Here is an 18,921-nt window from a genome sequence, read left to right on the forward strand (position 1 = left end):
GTCATTGGTGCTGAACCGGGGCAGGGAAGCTCTGAAACCTCCCCAGGACAAGTCCCGGTCCCTCACCTGTCTCAGCTGCGGTGGCGAAACGGGGTGAGGATGAGGGTGGTCGAGGAATGACGAGGGTGAGGATGAGGGTGGATGAGGATGATACGGGATGATGATGGACGGGGAAGAGGTTGAATGATGACGGAAGACGAGGTTGGGTGAGGATGGATGAGGTTGGACGAGGATAAGGTTGGGTGATGATGGATGAGGATGAGGTTGGTTGAGGATGAGGATGGACGAGGATAAGGTTGGGTGATGATGGATGAGGATGAGGTTGGTTGAGGATGGATCAGGATGAGGATCAATGAGTTTGGGCTCGTCTGCTCTTCTCGCAGTGACAGGCACTGGAGAGCGCTGGGCAATCCGACCAGACAGTTGGGCTGTCAGCGGCCAGATGGCCTTGGGGACAGCCTGGGGTCGTCATGGCAACGCACGGTGACATCACAGAGGCCTTGAGAACCCGGGTGGTGTCACCTGTGCTGCGGTGTCACCGCTGGTCGGGAGCTGTGGGGTTATTGACCCTGAGGAGAGGGGGATGCAGAGTGGAGATCACACCTCTGACCTACAGAACTTTCCGGAAGGTTTTCCACAGCTGTGAGGATGTGACTGGAATCTGAGCCTTGCTTCCCCCATTCATCCACACCGGCATGGAACAGATTTGGTTTTCTTTGGTTTTCCCCTTTTTTGTCCTTTCCATAGAACCAACACACTCGCACCGTCCAGAACTCGGAAACTCATCTGCTTTTCTGTTTTAATTGTTTGTGACCCTGGCACCAGCAGAGATGAGCGAGAAAGCCAGGAACTGTGAAATAAACAGAAATCCGTAAACTCTCTGCATTTATGAGCGTCCTCTTCTAGTCCTTCCTCCACGTACCGCATCCATGTTTGCTCCACTCACATAAAGGCACTTTCCTCTCTAACCCCTGTTGTTCCTTTTCACAGCACCAGGATTCGTGTCCGTTTCTCCTTGGGGAATTTTCTACGTTTGCTTTCTTCCCAGCCCCCTATCAATGGCTTTTAATGAGTATATTTGCTGTGAGGGTTTTTAATATTTGTTGATAAAGCAGTCTGCAAAATGCACATCAGTCTGTCATACGCATAACACTGTCACAGGAGTCGTGATGTCCCCATGGGGTTTCTTTACATAGAGAATATGATTTTAATGGGCTGTACTACCACAGTGATGTTAACGTGTCAATAAATGTTGTGATAGAGCTGCTAATTTCACAGAATGAGACCTTTCCCTTTTGTAGGCCAGTTTGCTGAGAAATGGGTTAAGTAGAACCAGAAAATAAGCGTCAGAGGCACTTGTGGTGGGAAGGTTCAGCAGCCAAGCTGATCCTGGGGACTGCAGCAGGGAATGAGCTCCGAGTGTCCCTCGTCCCTGCCGTGGGGCTCGGGTGAGGCTGAGGACGAGCCCCTGACCTTAACAACAGGTCGCAGGGGATGTTTTCCGTGACAGTTTCCCTAGAAACACATCACAATTTATCCCGATGACTTTAGCGGCAAGCGAAGCATTCAAAGTCTTAGCTCTTTCCATGAGGAAGTTTGTGCTGCCAGAGCTCCCCTAGAATTGAAGCTGGCCAGTGCTGTGAAGGACAATAAAAGGGGCTTTTGAAAATACATTAATGGCAAAGGACAAACTAGAAAGAATATTGGCCCATTAGTTGATGTGCATGATCACCTTATTAGCAGGGATGTAGACAAAGCAGAGAAGTTTCATGCTTTCTTCGCCTCAGTCTTCAACACTGAAGATGGAGTTGGGGGTCCCCGTATCCCTGGGTTAGAGAACCATGGCTGAGAGAGCAATGAACTCCCAATCAATGCAGAGCTCGTACGGGCTCTGCTACTGCAGCTGGAACCCTACAAGTGGATGGGGCATGATGGGATCATCCAGGGGTGCTTGAAGAGCTGCTGACGGCATAGGGAGAACTCTCTCCATGACTTTTCAGCGCTTCTGGGAATCTGGAGAGGGCTGGGAAGGCTGGAAGATGGAAAATGTTGTCCCAACCTACAAGGAGAACAACAGGGATGACCCCGGCGACTACAGACCTGTCAGCCTCACTAAACCCAGAGGCTGGCCTGCCCCCTTCCTCACAGGCCCATGTTATTGAACACGGCAGCAAGCAGAGCTGTCAGTGTTGAAATCAGGCAGGCCATGTGTGTCCCTGGGGTGTCAAGGAGCATTTTTCTCAGCAGGTCAGTCCCAGCTCCCTGCAAATGCCTCATCACCCACCTGCGGCCTATACAGAGAAGAGCCCCAGGGGAATTGTCCTCTCCATCCGAGGTTCTTCTGCTTCCACCACAGGGCTGCTGCAGGAACAGCAGTGTCCCCTGTCCATGCAGATGGCATCGTATGGGACTTGCAAGAGGTTCAGAAACAGGCTCTGACCACCCTCAGGGGCTAAAATATTTCCCCATGAGTGGCCTGAATCTTGCCATGTCTGCTCATGACACAGAAATGTACCTTTGTTTTCTCATAAGTTCCCTGGGGGGAAGGAAACAAAACAAAACAAAGACACCACCAAAATCCCCCGGATTATCACTTGTGGCCTCAGTGAGGCTGTTGGGGAAATGAAGGCCATGAGGGACGGTGTCCCCGCTGTCCCCCAGCCCCATGGCCACCGCTCCGTTCTCGGGGCAGCCGCCCTGTGCCACGTACTCGGAGAGGTCAGGGAGGCGGCCAAGTCAGGGCTGTCGGGGACATCGTGGATGGCGTCCCCCACATCCATGGCGTCGAGCCAGGCGTGCACGTCATCGGCCACGGTGTCCTGGGCTCAGGAACGGCCTCAGCTCAGGTCCTGGTCTGTCTCCTGTCTCAGCCATCACAGTCAAAGGGAAGAGGATGAGGGTGGACGAGTTTGGCCTTGTCTGCTGCTGCTTCTCGCAGTCACAGACACTGCAGAGCACTCGGAAATGCGGCCAGACAGGTGGGCTGTCATCTGCCTGGTGGCCTTGGGGACGGCATGGAGTCAGCATGGCAACGCTCGGTGACATCAGTCCCTAAATTCCTTTGCAGTATGTCAGTGGGGTTTCCCTGTTGGCCTCTGGTACCTCAGGAGCCCCTGGCTCCTCCCCATGAGACTCCAGGAGTGCTGCAGTGAGGCCAACACAGACCAGGGCCACCAGCTGAGGGTCCTCACTAGACCCCCCGTCCTTGGCGTCTCGTCCCACAGCTTGTCAAGGGTGAGCCCGACATCATCCCCCTCCCCATCATGTCCATGAAGCTGCCAACTGAGATATTCCTGTGGCCACAAGTCAAGAGCCATGTCCCGTATGCGTGTAGAGCTGAAGTGAGGAGCAGCTCTGCACAGGCATTGGGGTTGGAGGCCACAGCAGCTTCCTCGCGGTCCTGGTGTCCCTGATGGAACAGCTTTAATTCTTCATTCTTTCCACTTCCTCCTCATCAACAGTAACCACAAGTGGTGGTTGTATTCAATTGGTCCTTAATTTGTGCAGGTTTTCTGCAGGCTTGTGACTGCGCTTTCTCCTCTCTTTGAATGAGGAAAATCTCGGTGCGTCCTGCCCAGGAACTAAAGAAATGCACAGAGCTGATGGAGAGAGAGGTGCCGATCAAGGAGGGAAAGCCGGTTGCTTCTAACTGTAAATTTTCTTGGCTGTAGTTGTAGCCAAAAGCCTTAAGAACAACTGCTGTGAACCTAGAGCTGCTTTGCCACGTTGGACTGTGCTCAGTGAGGAGAGGTGTGAGTGTTGGTGATCAGTGAAGTCGCCTTGTACCTGCAGGACTGAAGGGCATCAGAACCCCCTTAAGGCCCCATTTGGGATGTCTCAGTAGGGCTGGGGCACGGCCTGCACGGGAAAAAGTGTTTGCCCTTGAAATTCTCTCCTCTGCGCTCTGGCCTCAGTCGGCATGGGACGGGCGCGAATGTCCTGTGAGAGCAGCTCAGGGTCTGTGACGGTGACGCTGGGGCAGTGACGGTGACACTGGGGCAGTGACGGTGCCTCCGTTACCCCAGCACTGATGCTGTCCCCATGGTTTCTCCCCCGGGTGCCCATCCCTTGGAGCGATGCTCTCTGTCCCCATCCTCTCTCCGTGTCTGTTCCCAGCCCAGCTCAGCGCCCTCGGGTTGGGCAGGGGCTGTGTTCACCCCTCCCAGCGCACAAATGCCGCGGGCAGAGGCGCCGCAAAGCCAACACCGAAGTGATTTAATGGCAGAAGCCCGAAAGCGGGATCTGGGAGGTGCTGAGGCTGGAGAGGGTGGGAGAGTGCCCGTCTCTGTCTCCTCATCTCCTCTGGGTGTGGGAGCCATGGGGACGGTGCTGGAGTGGTGCGTTACTGGTGGCCGTACTGGTGTCTCCTTCCAGTCCGTGTCCCTCTGCACAAAACTGGCACTGTCCAGTGACATTGACAGGGTCACCCGCTCCTGCAGTTTGGATCCCCTGGTGCATCCTTGCTCCTCGATGCCGCTGCCAGCTCCTTCTTGCCGGCTCCTTCTTGCCGGCTCCTTCTTGCCATCTCTTTCTTGCCATCACTGGCGCTGGAGGCAGTGGTGAAGGTGTCAGAGCCGGCGCTTGGCAGGACCGGGGCCAGCGCTGTCGTGCTGGGCAGGGGGGTCCTGGTGTCCCTCATCTTCTGCTCCGCTTTGCTGGGATCTCGTCAGGCGGTGACATCTCCTGCCCCTGGGGGTCTCTGGCTGGCACTGGGCGCTTGGCATTGTTGGCCGCTGCGGCTCCCGGTCCTGGCAGCCCCCCGCAGCAGCCGGTGCCCGGTGTCAGGGGCAGGCGGGGGAGCAGCTCCTCCATCAGTTGGGCCGTGGAGGGCGGCTGAGGCTGGGGGGCAGGTGGAGGGCTGGGCAGGGGGCTCAGCAGTGGGATCCGCATGGGGCTGAGCCAAGGCCACTTCAGGTCTTCTGGCTGGGGAGCAGGTGGAGGGCTGGGCAGGGGGCTCAGCAAGGGGATCCGCATGGGGCTGAGCCAAGGCCACTTCAGGTCTTCTGGCTGGGGAGCTGGTGGAGGGCTGGGCAGGGGGCTCAGCAGTGGGATCCTCAGGGGGCTGAGCCAAGGCCACATCATTTCTTCCGGCTGGTTGTCCCTGCAGGGACTGCCCATGGGACTGTCCTCTGCCGGCTGCTGGGGACTCTGCTCAGGGCTCTGCAGGGGACTCCTCTGCAGGCAGGGGGGCAGCTCTGTGGCCCCATCCAGGAGCGGCTCCGCTGCCGCTGGCTCCTCCGTGCAGCCGCCATCTGCCCTGCGCTCCGAGAGGTGGGGAGATGTTGAGGGAGGGGGTCAAGTGGGGGACGTGGGGACATGGGGGACGGTGTCCTCACCATCCCTCAGCCCCCCGCCACCACAGGCTCCTGGGGACAGCTGCCCTCATACACGTACTTGGGGAGCTCGTCGTAGACATCGTTGGTCACGCTGGGGCCGTGGGTTGTACAGCCGGTGTCCCCGCTGTCCCCGAGCGGTGACAGCACCACTTGTTCCTGGGAGTGGGTGCTGTCGGCCGTGGGCTCCCAGAAACCGTCAATCTCCAGGAGGCTGTTGGGGAAATGAAGGCCATGAGGGACGGTGTCCTCGCCGTCCCCCAGCCCCACGGGCACCAGTCCGTCCTTGGGGCAGCCGCCCTGTGCCACGTACTCGGAGAGGTCGGGCAGCTGGCTGAGGAAGGCGGGAGAGCTGGGGACACGGCTGGTGACCTCGCCGTCCTGCAGCCCCAGTGCCACCGGCCCTCGCTCTCTGGGGCTGGTGTCCTGTGCCCTGTGCTCAGAGAGATCGGGGAGCTCGTTGAGGCAGGTGCTGGGTTTGGGGAGTCAGGGACATTGGGTTGGTGACCTCGCTGTCCCCCAGCCCCAGTGCCAGCGCTGGCTGCTTTGGGCAGCCGCCCTGTGCCACGTACTCAGAGAGGTCAGGGAGCTCCCTGAGGAAGGCGGCGAAGTCGGGGCTGACGGGGACATCGGGGATGGCGTCCCCCACATCCATGGCGTCGAGCCAGGCGGACACGTTATCGGCCGCGGTGTCCTGTGCCGGCTCAGGAACGGCCCCAGTGCAGGTGTTTGGTCCCTGCTGGGGCAGATCCCCCAGGCTCCCCAGGGCTGCCGGGGTGGTCACCGCTCCTGCCAAAGCAAACAAAGCCCCCCAAGGTGGGTGATGGCAGCTGTGCTCAGCTCGGCCACCCGCCCGCGGGCTCTGCCAGCCCAGCACTCACCTGTGGGCTCCGCGGTGGTTGTGTCTGCTGGTGCGGCCAGGGCGGGCTGGTGGGGGCTGGCAGCGGGGACGCCCACCTCCATGGCCACCCCGTCCCTGCCGGAGGCCTCCGCTGGCTCCTGGGCACTGCCGGGCAGGGTGTGGGGCACAGGGGGGTTCTGCGCCCGCCGAGCCGTGGGGCCACGTTGTTTCGGGGGCACAGGCAACTGGAAAGAGCCTGTGGGGTACAGGGGCTGCCCCTGGACCCCAGCCCACAGCCCTAGCCCCATGGGCTGATGTGGCACCAGCGTGGTCCCTGTGACCACCTGCTGTCCCCAGGGGTAGGATGGGGGACAGGCAGCAGGGGCAGGTGCCAGCTGGACCCCTTGGGGGAGCTGGACCAGCTGGACCCCTTGGGGGAGCTGGACCTGCTGCACCCCCTGGGACAGCTGGAGCCCTTGGGGGCCCTGCAGGATCTGCACCCCTGGTTGGAGCTGCAGCCCTTGGGGGAGCGGGACCTGCTGCACCCCCGGGACCAGCTGCAGCCCCTGGGGGAGCTGGACGGGGTGCCCAGGTTGGGGGAGCTGGAGCCCATGCAGCAGCTGCTCCCCTTGGGGGAGCTGGGCTGGCTGCACCCCCTGGCACAGCTGCACCCCTTGCGGGAGCTGCACCAGCTGCCCCAGGGCCCCCGGCACCCCCTGCCAGGCGCTGCCCTGTCCCAGCTGGTGGGTGACAGGGTGGAACTGGGCAGGCTGGGGGGACACCAGCAGCCCTGGGACAGAGGGCAGCACGTGGGCAGGGACCGGTGGTGCCACGGCCATGGTGGTGAAGCTCCTGGTCCGTCCCTTCGACGCCATGGGCAGCTGCAGAGGGATCCTCTCTGTTGGGGAAGCACAGAGGGGTGAGGGCTTGAGTTTCACAGCACAACTTCCCATCCCAGGGATTTCCCGTCCTGCTGCTGATTGCCTGGCCTGGTTTGCCCTGAATGATGGTTTCCTAACAATGATTTCTCAGCTCCGCATTCATTTCCCATCCTGACGGTCTCCTGTCTCCACAATTTCCCATTCCAAATATGATTTCTTTGGGGGGCTGGATTTCCTCACCCCAATTTGTTGGAGTGAAGAAGACTGGGAAGGAAAGATGTCGCTTTTGCACTACCTGCATTTTTTCTCTGCTGTTTTCTGCACAAGGAGGAGTCTCTAGGGGCTAACGGGCTCATGTTTGCCTCAGACCCACATGGTCCTTTGCCCCGTGCATCCCACGTGCTGCTTTTCCTGCAGCGGGGCAGACAGGAGGAGGATTTGCCAGCACGGAGGGGCTGGCTTCTCGTAAAGAGCAGCCAGACAGAATTTCCCCCGGTGCCCAAAGCACTTCCAGCTGGTGATGAATCTGCCATCACAGGCAATGGAGCCCGTCATTGGTGCTGAACTGGGGCAGGGAAACTCTGAAACCTCCCCGGGACAAGTCCCGGTCCCTCACCTGTCTCAGCTGCGGTGGCGAAACGGGGTGAGGATGAGGGTGGTGGAGGAATGACAAGGGTGACGATGAGAGTGGAAGAGGATGATACGGGACGATGATGGACGGGGAAGAGGTTGAACGATGATGGAAGACGATGAGGTTGGCTGAGGATGGATGAGGTTGGACGAGGTTAAGTTTGGGTGATGATGGATGAGGATGAGGTTGGCTGAGGATGAGGGTGAGGATGAGGATCAGTGAGTTTGGGCTCGTCTGCTCTTCTCGCAGTGACAGGCACTGGAGAGCGCTGGGCAATCCGACCAGACAGTTGGGCTGTCAGCGGCCAGATGGCCTTGGGGACAGTGTGGGGTCGTCATGGCAACGCACGGTGACATCACAGAGGCCTTGGGAGCGTGGGTGGTGTCACCTGTGCTGCGGTGTCACCGCTGGTTGGGAGCTGTGGGGATCTTGACCCTGAGGAGAGGGGGATGCAGAGTGGAGATCACACCTCTGACCTACAGAACTTTCCAGAAGGTTTTCCACAGCTGTGAGGATGTGACTGGAATCAGAGCCTTGCTTCCCCCGTTCATCCACACCGGCATGGAACAGATTTGGTTTTCTTTGGTTTTCCCCTTTTTTGTCCTTTCCAAAGAACCAACACACTCGCATCGTCCAGAACTCGGAAACTCATCTGCTTTTCTGTTTTAATTGTTTGTGACCCTGGCACCAGCAGAGATGAGCGAGAAAGCCAGGAACTGTGAAATAAACAGAAATCCGTAAACTCTCTGCATTTATGAGCGTCCTCTTCTAGTCCTTCCTCCACGTACCGCATCCATGTTTGCTCCACTCACATAAAGGCACTTTCCTCTCTAACCCCTGTTGTTCCTTTTCACAGCAGCAGGATTCGTGTCCGTGTCTCCTTGGGGAATTTTCTACGTTTGCTTTCTTGCCAGCCCCCTATCAATGGCTTTTAATGAGTATATTTGCTGTGAGGGTTTTTAATATTTGTTGATAAAGCAGTCTGCAAAATGCACATCAGTCTGTCATACGCATAACACTGTCACAGGTGTCGTGATGTCCCCATGGGGTTTCTTTACATAGAGAATATGATTTTAATGGGCTGTACTACCACAGTGATGTTAACGTGTCAATAAATGTTGTGATAGAGCTGCTAATTTCACAGAATGAGACCTTTCCCTTTTGTAGGCCAGTTTGCTGAGAAATGGGTTAAGTTGAACCAGAAAATAAGCATCAGAGGCACTTGTGGTGGGAAGGTTCAGCAGCCAAGCTGATCCTGGGGACTGCAGCAGGGAATGAGCTCCGAGTGTCCCTCGTCCCTGCCGTGGGGCTCGGGTGAGGCTGAGGACGAGCCCCTGACCTTAACAACAGGTCGCAGGGGATGTTTTCCGTGACAGTTTCCCTAGAAACACATCACAATTTATCCCGATGACTTTAGCGGCAAGCGAAGCATTCAAAGTCTTAGCTCTTTCCATGAGGAAGTTTGTGCTGCCAGAGCTCCCCTAGAATTGAAGCTGGCCAGTGCTGTGAAGGACAATAAAAGGGGCTTTTGAAAATACATTAATGGCAAAGGACAAACTAGAAAGAATATTGGCCCATTAGTTGATGTGCATGATCACCTTATTAGCAGGGATGTAGACAAAGCAGAGAAGTTTCATGCTTTCTTCGCCTCAGTCTTCAACACTGAAGATGGAGTTGGGGGTCCCCGTATCCCTGGGTTAGAGAACCATGGCTGAGAGAGCAATGAACTCCCAATCAATGCAGAGCTCGTACGGGCTCTGCTACTGCAGCTGGAACCCTACAAGTGGATGGGGCATGATGGGATCATCCAGGGGTGCTTGAAGAGCTGCTGACGGCATAGGGAGAACTCTCTCCATGACTTTTCAGCGCTTCTGGGAATCTGGAGAGGGCTGGGAAGGCTGGAAGATGGAAAATGTTGTCCCAACCTACAAGGAGAACAACAGGGATGACCCCGGCGACTACAGACCTGTCAGCCTCACTAAACCCAGAGGCTGGCCTGCCCCCTTCCTCACAGGCCCATGTTATTGAACACGGCAGCAAGCAGAGCTGTCAGTGTTGAAATCAGGCAGGCCATGTGTGTCCCTGGGGTGTCAAGGAGCATTTTTCTCAGCAGGTCAGTCCCAGCTCCCTGCAAATGCCTCATCACCCACCTGCGGCCTATACAGAGAAGAGCCCCAGGGGAATTGTCCTCTCCATCCGAGGTTCTTCTGCTTCCACCACAGGGCTGCTGCAGGAACAGCAGTGTCCCCTGTCCATGCAGATGGCATCGTATGGGACTTGCAAGAGGTTCAGAAACAGGCTCTGACCACCCTCAGGGGCTAAAATATTTCCCCATGAGTGGCCTGAATCTTGCCATGTCTGCTCATGACACAGAAATGTACCTTTGTTTTCTCATAAGTTCCCTGGGGGGAAGGAAACAAAACAAAACAAAGACACCACCAAAATCCCCCGGATTATCACTTGTGGCCTCAGTGAGGCTGTTGGGGAAATGAAGGCCATGAGGGACGGTGTCCCCGCTGTCCCCCAGCCCCATGGCCACCGCTCCGTTCTCGGGGCAGCCGCCCTGTGCCACGTACTCGGAGAGGTCAGGGAGGCGGCCAAGTCAGGGCTGTCGGGGACATCGTGGATGGCGTCCCCCACATCCATGGCGTCGAGCCAGGCGTGCACGTCATCGGCCACGGTGTCCTGGGCTCAGGAACGGCCTCAGCTCAGGTCCTGGTCTGTCTCCTGTCTCAGCCATCACAGTCAAAGGGAAGAGGATGAGGGTGGACGAGTTTGGCCTTGTCTGCTGCTGCTTCTCGCAGTCACAGACACTGCAGAGCACTCGGAAATGCGGCCAGACAGGTGGGCTGTCATCTGCCTGGTGGCCTTGGGGACGGCATGGAGTCAGCATGGCAACGCTCGGTGACATCAGTCCCTAAATTCCTTTGCAGTATGTCAGTGGGGTTTCCCTGTTGGCCTCTGGTACCTCAGGAGCCCCTGGCTCCTCCCCATGAGACTCCAGGAGTGCTGCAGTGAGGCCAACACAGACCAGGGCCACCAGCTGAGGGTCCTCACTAGACCCCCCGTCCTTGGCGTCTCGTCCCACAGCTTGTCAAGGGTGAGCCCGACATCATCCCCCTCCCCATCATGTCCATGAAGCTGCCAACTGAGATATTCCTGTGGCCACAAGTCAAGAGCCATGTCCCGTATGCGTGTAGAGCTGAAGTGAGGAGCAGCTCTGCACAGGCATTGGGGTTGGAGGCCACAGCAGCTTCCTCGCGGTCCTGGTGTCCCTGATGGAACAGCTTTAATTCTTCATTCTTTCCACTTCCTCCTCATCAACAGTAACCACAAGTGGTGGTTGTATTCAATTGGTCCTTAATTTGTGCAGGTTTTCTGCAGGCTTGTGACTGCGCTTTCTCCTCTCTTTGAATGAGGAAAATCTCGGTGCGTCCTGCCCAGGAACTAAAGAAATGCACAGAGCTGATGGAGAGAGAGGTGCCGATCAAGGAGGGAAAGCCGGTTGCTTCTAACTGTAAATTTTCTTGGCTGTAGTTGTAGCCAAAAGCCTTAAGAACAACTGCTGTGAACCTAGAGCTGCTTTGCCACGTTGGACTGTGCTCAGTGAGGAGAGGTGTGAGTGTTGGTGATCAGTGAAGTCGCCTTGTACCTGCAGGACTGAAGGGCATCAGAACCCCCTTAAGGCCCCATTTGGGATGTCTCAGTAGGGCTGGGGCACGGCCTGCACGGGAAAAAGTGTTTGCCCTTGAAATTCTCTCCTCTGCGCTCTGGCCTCAGTCGGCATGGGACGGGCGCGAATGTCCTGTGAGAGCAGCTCAGGGTCTGTGACGGTGACGCTGGGGCAGTGACGGTGACACTGGGGCAGTGACGGTGCCTCCGTTACCCCAGCACTGATGCTGTCCCCATGGTTTCTCCCCCGGGTGCCCATCCCTTGGAGCGATGCTCTCTGTCCCCATCCTCTCTCCGTGTCTGTTCCCAGCCCAGCTCAGCGCCCTCGGGTTGGGCAGGGGCTGTGTTCACCCCTCCCAGCGCACAAATGCCGCGGGCAGAGGCGCCGCAAAGCCAACACCGAAGTGATTTAATGGCAGAAGCCCGAAAGCGGGATCTGGGAGGTGCTGAGGCTGGAGAGGGTGGGAGAGTGCCCGTCTCTGTCTCCTCATCTCCTCTGGGTGTGGGAGCCATGGGGACGGTGCTGGAGTGGTGCGTTACTGGTGGCCGTACTGGTGTCTCCTTCCAGTCCGTGTCCCTCTGCACAAAACTGGCACTGTCCAGTGACATTGACAGGGTCACCCGCTCCTGCAGTTTGGATCCCCTGGTGCATCCTTGCTCCTCGATGCCGCTGCCAGCTCCTTCTTGCCGGCTCCTTCTTGCCGGCTCCTTCTTGCCATCTCTTTCTTGCCATCACTGGCGCTGGAGGCAGTGGTGAAGGTGTCAGAGCCGGCGCTTGGCAGGACCGGGGCCAGCGCTGTCGTGCTGGGCAGGGGGGTCCTGGTGTCCCTCATCTTCTGCTCCGCTTTGCTGGGATCTCGTCAGGCGGTGACATCTCCTGCCCCTGGGGGTCTCTGGCTGGCACTGGGCGCTTGGCATTGTTGGCCGCTGCGGCTCCCGGTCCTGGCAGCCCCCCGCAGCAGCCGGTGCCCGGTGTCAGGGGCAGGCGGGGGAGCAGCTCCTCCATCAGTTGGGCCGTGGAGGGCGGCTGAGGCTGGGGGGCAGGTGGAGGGCTGGGCAGGGGGCTCAGCAGTGGGATCCGCATGGGGCTGAGCCAAGGCCACTTCAGGTCTTCTGGCTGGGGAGCAGGTGGAGGGCTGGGCAGGGGGCTCAGCAAGGGGATCCGCATGGGGCTGAGCCAAGGCCACTTCAGGTCTTCTGGCTGGGGAGCTGGTGGAGGGCTGGGCAGGGGGCTCAGCAGTGGGATCCTCAGGGGGCTGAGCCAAGGCCACATCATTTCTTCCGGCTGGTTGTCCCTGCAGGGACTGCCCATGGGACTGTCCTCTGCCGGCTGCTGGGGACTCTGCTCAGGGCTCTGCAGGGGACTCCTCTGCAGGCAGGGGGGCAGCTCTGTGGCCCCATCCAGGAGCGGCTCCGCTGCCGCTGGCTCCTCCGTGCAGCCGCCATCTGCCCTGCGCTCCGAGAGGTGGGGAGATGTTGAGGGAGGGGGTCAAGTGGGGGACGTGGGGACATGGGGGACGGTGTCCTCACCATCCCTCAGCCCCCCGCCACCACAGGCTCCTGGGGACAGCTGCCCTCATACACGTACTTGGGGAGCTCGTCGTAGACATCGTTGGTCACGCTGGGGCCGTGGGTTGTACAGCCGGTGTCCCCGCTGTCCCCGAGCGGTGACAGCACCACTTGTTCCTGGGAGTGGGTGCTGTCGGCCGTGGGCTCCCAGAAACCGTCAATCTCCAGGAGGCTGTTGGGGAAATGAAGGCCATGAGGGACGGTGTCCTCGCCGTCCCCCAGCCCCACGGGCACCAGTCCGTCCTTGGGGCAGCCGCCCTGTGCCACGTACTCGGAGAGGTCGGGCAGCTGGCTGAGGAAGGCGGGAGAGCTGGGGACACGGCTGGTGACCTCGCCGTCCTGCAGCCCCAGTGCCACCGGCCCTCGCTCTCTGGGGCTGGTGTCCTGTGCCCTGTGCTCAGAGAGATCGGGGAGCTCGTTGAGGCAGGTGCTGGGTTTGGGGAGTCAGGGACATTGGGTTGGTGACCTCGCTGTCCCCCAGCCCCAGTGCCAGCGCTGGCTGCTTTGGGCAGCCGCCCTGTGCCACGTACTCAGAGAGGTCAGGGAGCTCCCTGAGGAAGGCGGCGAAGTCGGGGCTGACGGGGACATCGGGGATGGCGTCCCCCACATCCATGGCGTCGAGCCAGGCGGACACGTTATCGGCCGCGGTGTCCTGTGCCGGCTCAGGAACGGCCCCAGTGCAGGTGTTTGGTCCCTGCTGGGGCAGATCCCCCAGGCTCCCCAGGGCTGCCGGGGTGGTCACCGCTCCTGCCAAAGCAAACAAAGCCCCCCAAGGTGGGTGATGGCAGCTGTGCTCAGCTCGGCCACCCGCCCGCGGGCTCTGCCAGCCCAGCACTCACCTGTGGGCTCCGCGGTGGTTGTGTCTGCTGGTGCGGCCAGGGCGGGCTGGTGGGGGCTGGCAGCGGGGACGCCCACCTCCATGGCCACCCCGTCCCTGCCGGAGGCCTCCGCTGGCTCCTGGGCACTGCCGGGCAGGGTGTGGGGCACAGGGGGGTTCTGCGCCCGCCGAGCCGTGGGGCCACGTTGTTTCGGGGGCACAGGCAACTGGAAAGAGCCTGTGGGGTACAGGGGCTGCCCCTGGACCCCAGCCCACAGCCCTAGCCCCATGGGCTGATGTGGCACCAGCGTGGTCCCTGTGACCACCTGCTGTCCCCAGGGGTAGGATGGGGGACAGGCAGCAGGGGCAGGGGCCAGCTGGACCCCTTGGGGGAGCTGGACCAGCTGGACCCCTTGGGGGAGCTGGACCTGCTGCACCCCCTGGGACAGCTGGAGCCCTTGGGGGCCCTGCAGGATCTGCACCCCTGGTTGGAGCTGCAGCCCTTGGGGGAGCGGGACCTGCTGCACCCCCGGGACCAGCTGCAGCCCCTGGGGGAGCTGGACGGGGTGCCCAGGTTGGGGGAGCTGGAGCCCATGCAGCAGCTGCTCCCCTTGGGGGAGCTGGGCTGGCTGCACCCCCTGGCACAGCTGCACCCCTTGCGGGAGCTGCACCAGCTGCCCCAGGGCCCCCGGCACCCCCTGCCAGGCGCTGCCCTGTCCCAGCTGGTGGGTGACAGGGTGGAACTGGGCAGGCTGGGGGGACACCAGCAGCCCTGGGACAGAGGGCAGCACGTGGGCAGGGACCGGTGGTGCCACGGCCATGGTGGTGAAGCTCCTGGTCCGTCCCTTCGACGCCATGGGCAGCTGCAGAGGGATCCTCTCTGTTGGGGAAGCACAGAGGGGTGAGGGCTTGAGTTTCACAGCACAACTTCCCATCCCAGGGATTTCCCGTCCTGCTGCTGATTGCCTGGCCTGGTTTGCCCTGAATGATGGTTTCCTAACAATGATTTCTCAGCTCCGCATTCATTTCCCATCCTGACGGTCTCCTGTCTCCACAATTTCCCATTCCAAATATGATTTCTTTGGGGGGCTGGATTTCCTCACCCCAATTTGTTGGAGTGAAGAAGACTGGGAAGGAAAGATGTCGCTTTTGCACTACCTGCATTTTTTCTCTGCTGTTTTCTGCACAAGGAGGAGTCTCTAGGGGCTAACGGGCTCATGTTTGCCTCAGACCCACATGGTCCTTTGCCCCGTGCATCCCACGTGCTGCTTTTCCTGCAGCGGGGCAGACAGGAGGAGGATTTGCCAGCACGGAGGGGCTGGCTTCTCGTAAAGAGCAGCCAGACAGAATTTCCCCCGGTGCCCAAAGCACTTCCAGCTGGTGATGAATCTGCCATCACAGGCAATGGAGCCCGTCATTGGTGCTGAACTGGGGCAGGGAAACTCTGAAACCTCCCCGGGACAAGTCCCGGTCCCTCACCTGTCTCAGCTGCGGTGGCGAAACGGGGTGAGGATGAGGGTGGTGGAGGAATGACAAGGGTGACGATGAGAGTGGAAGAGGATGATACGGGACGATGATGGACGGGGAAGAGGTTGAACGATGATGGAAGACGATGAGGTTGGCTGAGGATGGATGAGGTTGGACGAGGTTAAGTTTGGGTGATGATGGATGAGGATGAGGTTGGCTGAGGATGAGGGTGAGGATGAGGATCAGTGAGTTTGGGCTCGTCTGCTCTTCTCGCAGTGACAGGCACTGGAGAGCGCTGGGCAATCCGACCAGACAGTTGGGCTGTCAGCGGCCAGATGGCCTTGGGGACAGTGTGGGGTCGTCATGGCAACGCACGGTGACATCACAGAGGCCTTGGGAGCGTGGGTGGTGTCACCTGTGCTGCGGTGTCACCGCTGGTTGGGAGCTGTGGGGATCTTGACCCTGAGGAGAGGGGGATGCAGAGTGGAGATCACACCTCTGACCTACAGAACTTTCCAGAAGGTTTTCCACAGCTGTGAGGATGTGACTGGAATCAGAGCCTTGCTTCCCCCGTTCATCCACACCGGCATGGAACAGATTTGGTTTTCTTTGGTTTTCCCCTTTTTTGTCCTTTCCAAAGAACCAACACACTCGCATCGTCCAGAACTCGGAAACTCATCTGCTTTTCTGTTTTAATTGTTTGTGACCCTGGCACCAGCAGAGATGAGCGAGAAAGCCAGGAACTGTGAAATAAACAGAAATCCGTAAACTCTCTGCATTTATGAGCGTCCTCTTCTAGTCCTTCCTCCACGTACCGCATCCATGTTTGCTCCACTCACATAAAGGCACTTTCCTCTCTAACCCCTGTTGTTCCTTTTCACAGCAGCAGGATTCGTGTCCGTGTCTCCTTGGGGAATTTTCTACGTTTGCTTTCTTGCCAGCCCCCTATCAATGGCTTTTAATGAGTATATTTGCTGTGAGGGTTTTTAATATTTGTTGATAAAGCAGTCTGCAAAATGCACATCAGTCTGTCATACGCATAACACTGTCACAGGTGTCGTGATGTCCCCATGGGGTTTCTTTACATAGAGAATATGATTTTAATGGGCTGTACTACCACAGTGATGTTAACGTGTCAATAAATGTTGTGATAGAGCTGCTAATTTCACAGAATGAGACCTTTCCCTTTTGTAGGCCAGTTTGCTGAGAAATGGGTTAAGTTGAACCAGAAAATAAGCATCAGAGGCACTTGTGGTGGGAAGGTTCAGCAGCCAAGCTGATCCTGGGGACTGCAGCAGGGAATGAGCTCCGAGTGTCCCTCGTCCCTGCCGTGGGGCTCGGGTGAGGCTGAGGACGAGCCCCTGACCTTAACAACAGGTCGCAGGGGATGTTTTCCGTGACAGTTTCCCTAGAAACACATCACAATTTATCCCGATGACTTTAGCGGCAAGCGAAGCATTCAAAGTCTTAGCTCTTTCCATGAGGAAGTTTGTGCTGCCAGAGCTCCCCTAGAATTGAAGCTGGCCAGTGCTGTGAAGGACAATAAAAGGGGCTTTTGAAAATACATTAATGGCAAAGGACAAACTAGAAAGAATATTGGCCCATTAGTTGATGTGCATGATCACCTTATTAGCAGGGATGTAGACAAAGCAGAGAAGTTTCATGCTTTCTTCGCCTCAGTCTTCAACACTGAAGATGGAGTTGGGGGTCCCCGTATCCCTGGGTTAGAGAACCATGGCTGAGAGAGCAATGAACTCCCAATCAATGCAGAGCTCGTACGGGCTCTGCTACTGCAGCTGGAACCCTACAAGTGGATGGGGCATGATGGGATCATCCAGGGGTGCTTGAAGAGCTGCTGACGGCATAGGGAGAACTCTCTCCATGACTTTTCAGCGCTTCTGGGAATCTGGAGAGGGCTGGGAAGGCTGGAAGATGGAAAATGTTGTCCCAACCTACAAGAAGAACAACAGGGATGACCCCGGCGACTACAGACCTGTCAGCCTCACTAAACCCAGAGGCTGGCCTGCCCCCTTCCTCACAGGCCCATGTTATTGAACACGGCAGCAAGCAGAGCTGTCAGTGTTGAAATCAGGCAGGCCATGTGTGTCCCTGGGGTGTCAAGGAGCATTTTTCTCAGCAGGTCAGTCCCAGCTCCCTGCAAATGCCTCATCACCCACCTGCGGCCTATACAGAGAAGAGCCCCAGGGGAATTGTCCTCTCCATCCGAGGTTCTTCTGCTTCCACCACAGGGCTGCTGCAGGAACAGCAGTGTCCCCTGTCCATGCAGATGGCATCGTATGGGACTTGCAAGAGGTTCAGAAACAGGCTCTGACCACCCTCAGGGGGTAAAATATTTCCCCATGAGTGGCCTGAATCTTGCCATGTCTGCTCATGACACAGAAATGTACCTTTGTTTTCTCATAAGTTCCCTGGGGGGAAGGAAACAAAACAAAACAAAGACACCACCAAAATCCCCCGGATTATCGCTTGTGGCCTCAGTGAGGCTGTTGGGGAAATGAAGGCCATGAGGGACGGTGTCCCCGCTGTCCCCCAGCCCCATGGCCACCGCTCCGTTCTCGGGGCAGCCGCCCTGTGCCACGTACTTGGAGAGGTCAGGGAGGCGGCCAAGTCAGGGCTGTCGGGGACATCGTGGATGGCGTCCCCCACATCCATGGCGTCGAGCCAGGCGTGCACGTCATCGGCCACGGTGTCCTGGGCTCAGGAACGGCCTCAGCTCAGGTCCTGGTCTGTCTCCTGTCTCAGCCATCACAGTCAAAGGGAAGAGGATGAGGGTGGACGAGTTTGGCCTTGTCTGCTGCTGCTTCTCGCAGTCACAGACACTGCAGAGCACTCGGAAATGCGGCCAGACAGGTGGGCTGTCATCTGCCTGGTGGCCTTGCGGACGGCATGGAGTCAGCATGGCAACGCTCGGTGACATCAGTCCCTAAATTCCTTTGCAGTATGTCAGTGGGGTTTCCCTGTTGGCCTCTGGTACCTCAGGAGCCCCTGGCTCCTCCCCATGAGACTCCAGGAGTGCTGCAGTGAGGCCAACACAGACCAGGGCCACCAGCTGAGGGTCCTCACTAGACCCCCCGTCCTTGGCGTCTCGTCCCACAGCTTGTCAAGGGTGAGCCCGACATCATCCCCCTCCCCATCATGTCCATGAAGCTGCCAACTGAGATATTCCTGTGGCCACAAGTCAAGAGCCACGTCCCGTATGCGTGTAGAGCTGAAGTGAGGAGCAGCTCTGCACAGGCATTGGGGTTGGAGGCCACAGCAGCTTCCTCGCGGTCCTGGTGTCCCTGACAGCTTTAATTCTTCATTCTTTCCACTTCCTCCTCATCAACAGTAACCACAAGTGGTGGTTGTATTCAATTGGTCCTTAATTTGTGCAGGTTTTCTGCAGGCTTGTGACTGCGCTTTCTTCTCTCTTTGAATGAGGAAAATCTTGGTGCGTCCTGCCCAGGAACTAAAGGAATGCACAGAGCTGATGGAGAGAGAGGTGCCGATCAAGGAGGGAAAGCCGGTTGCTTCTAACGGTAAATTTTCTTGGCTGTAGTTGTAGCCAAAAGCCTTAAGAACAAATGCTGCGAACCTAGAGCTGCTTTGCCACGTTGAACTGTGCTCAGTGAGGGGAGGTGTGAGTGTTGGTGATCAGTGAAGTCACCTTGTACCTGCAGGACTGAAGGGCATCAGAACCCCCTTAAGGC

Source organism: Patagioenas fasciata, chromosome 6, assembly GCF_037038585.1.
Source record: "Patagioenas fasciata isolate bPatFas1 chromosome 6, bPatFas1.hap1, whole genome shotgun sequence".
NCBI lineage: Eukaryota > Metazoa > Chordata > Aves > Columbiformes > Columbidae > Patagioenas > Patagioenas fasciata.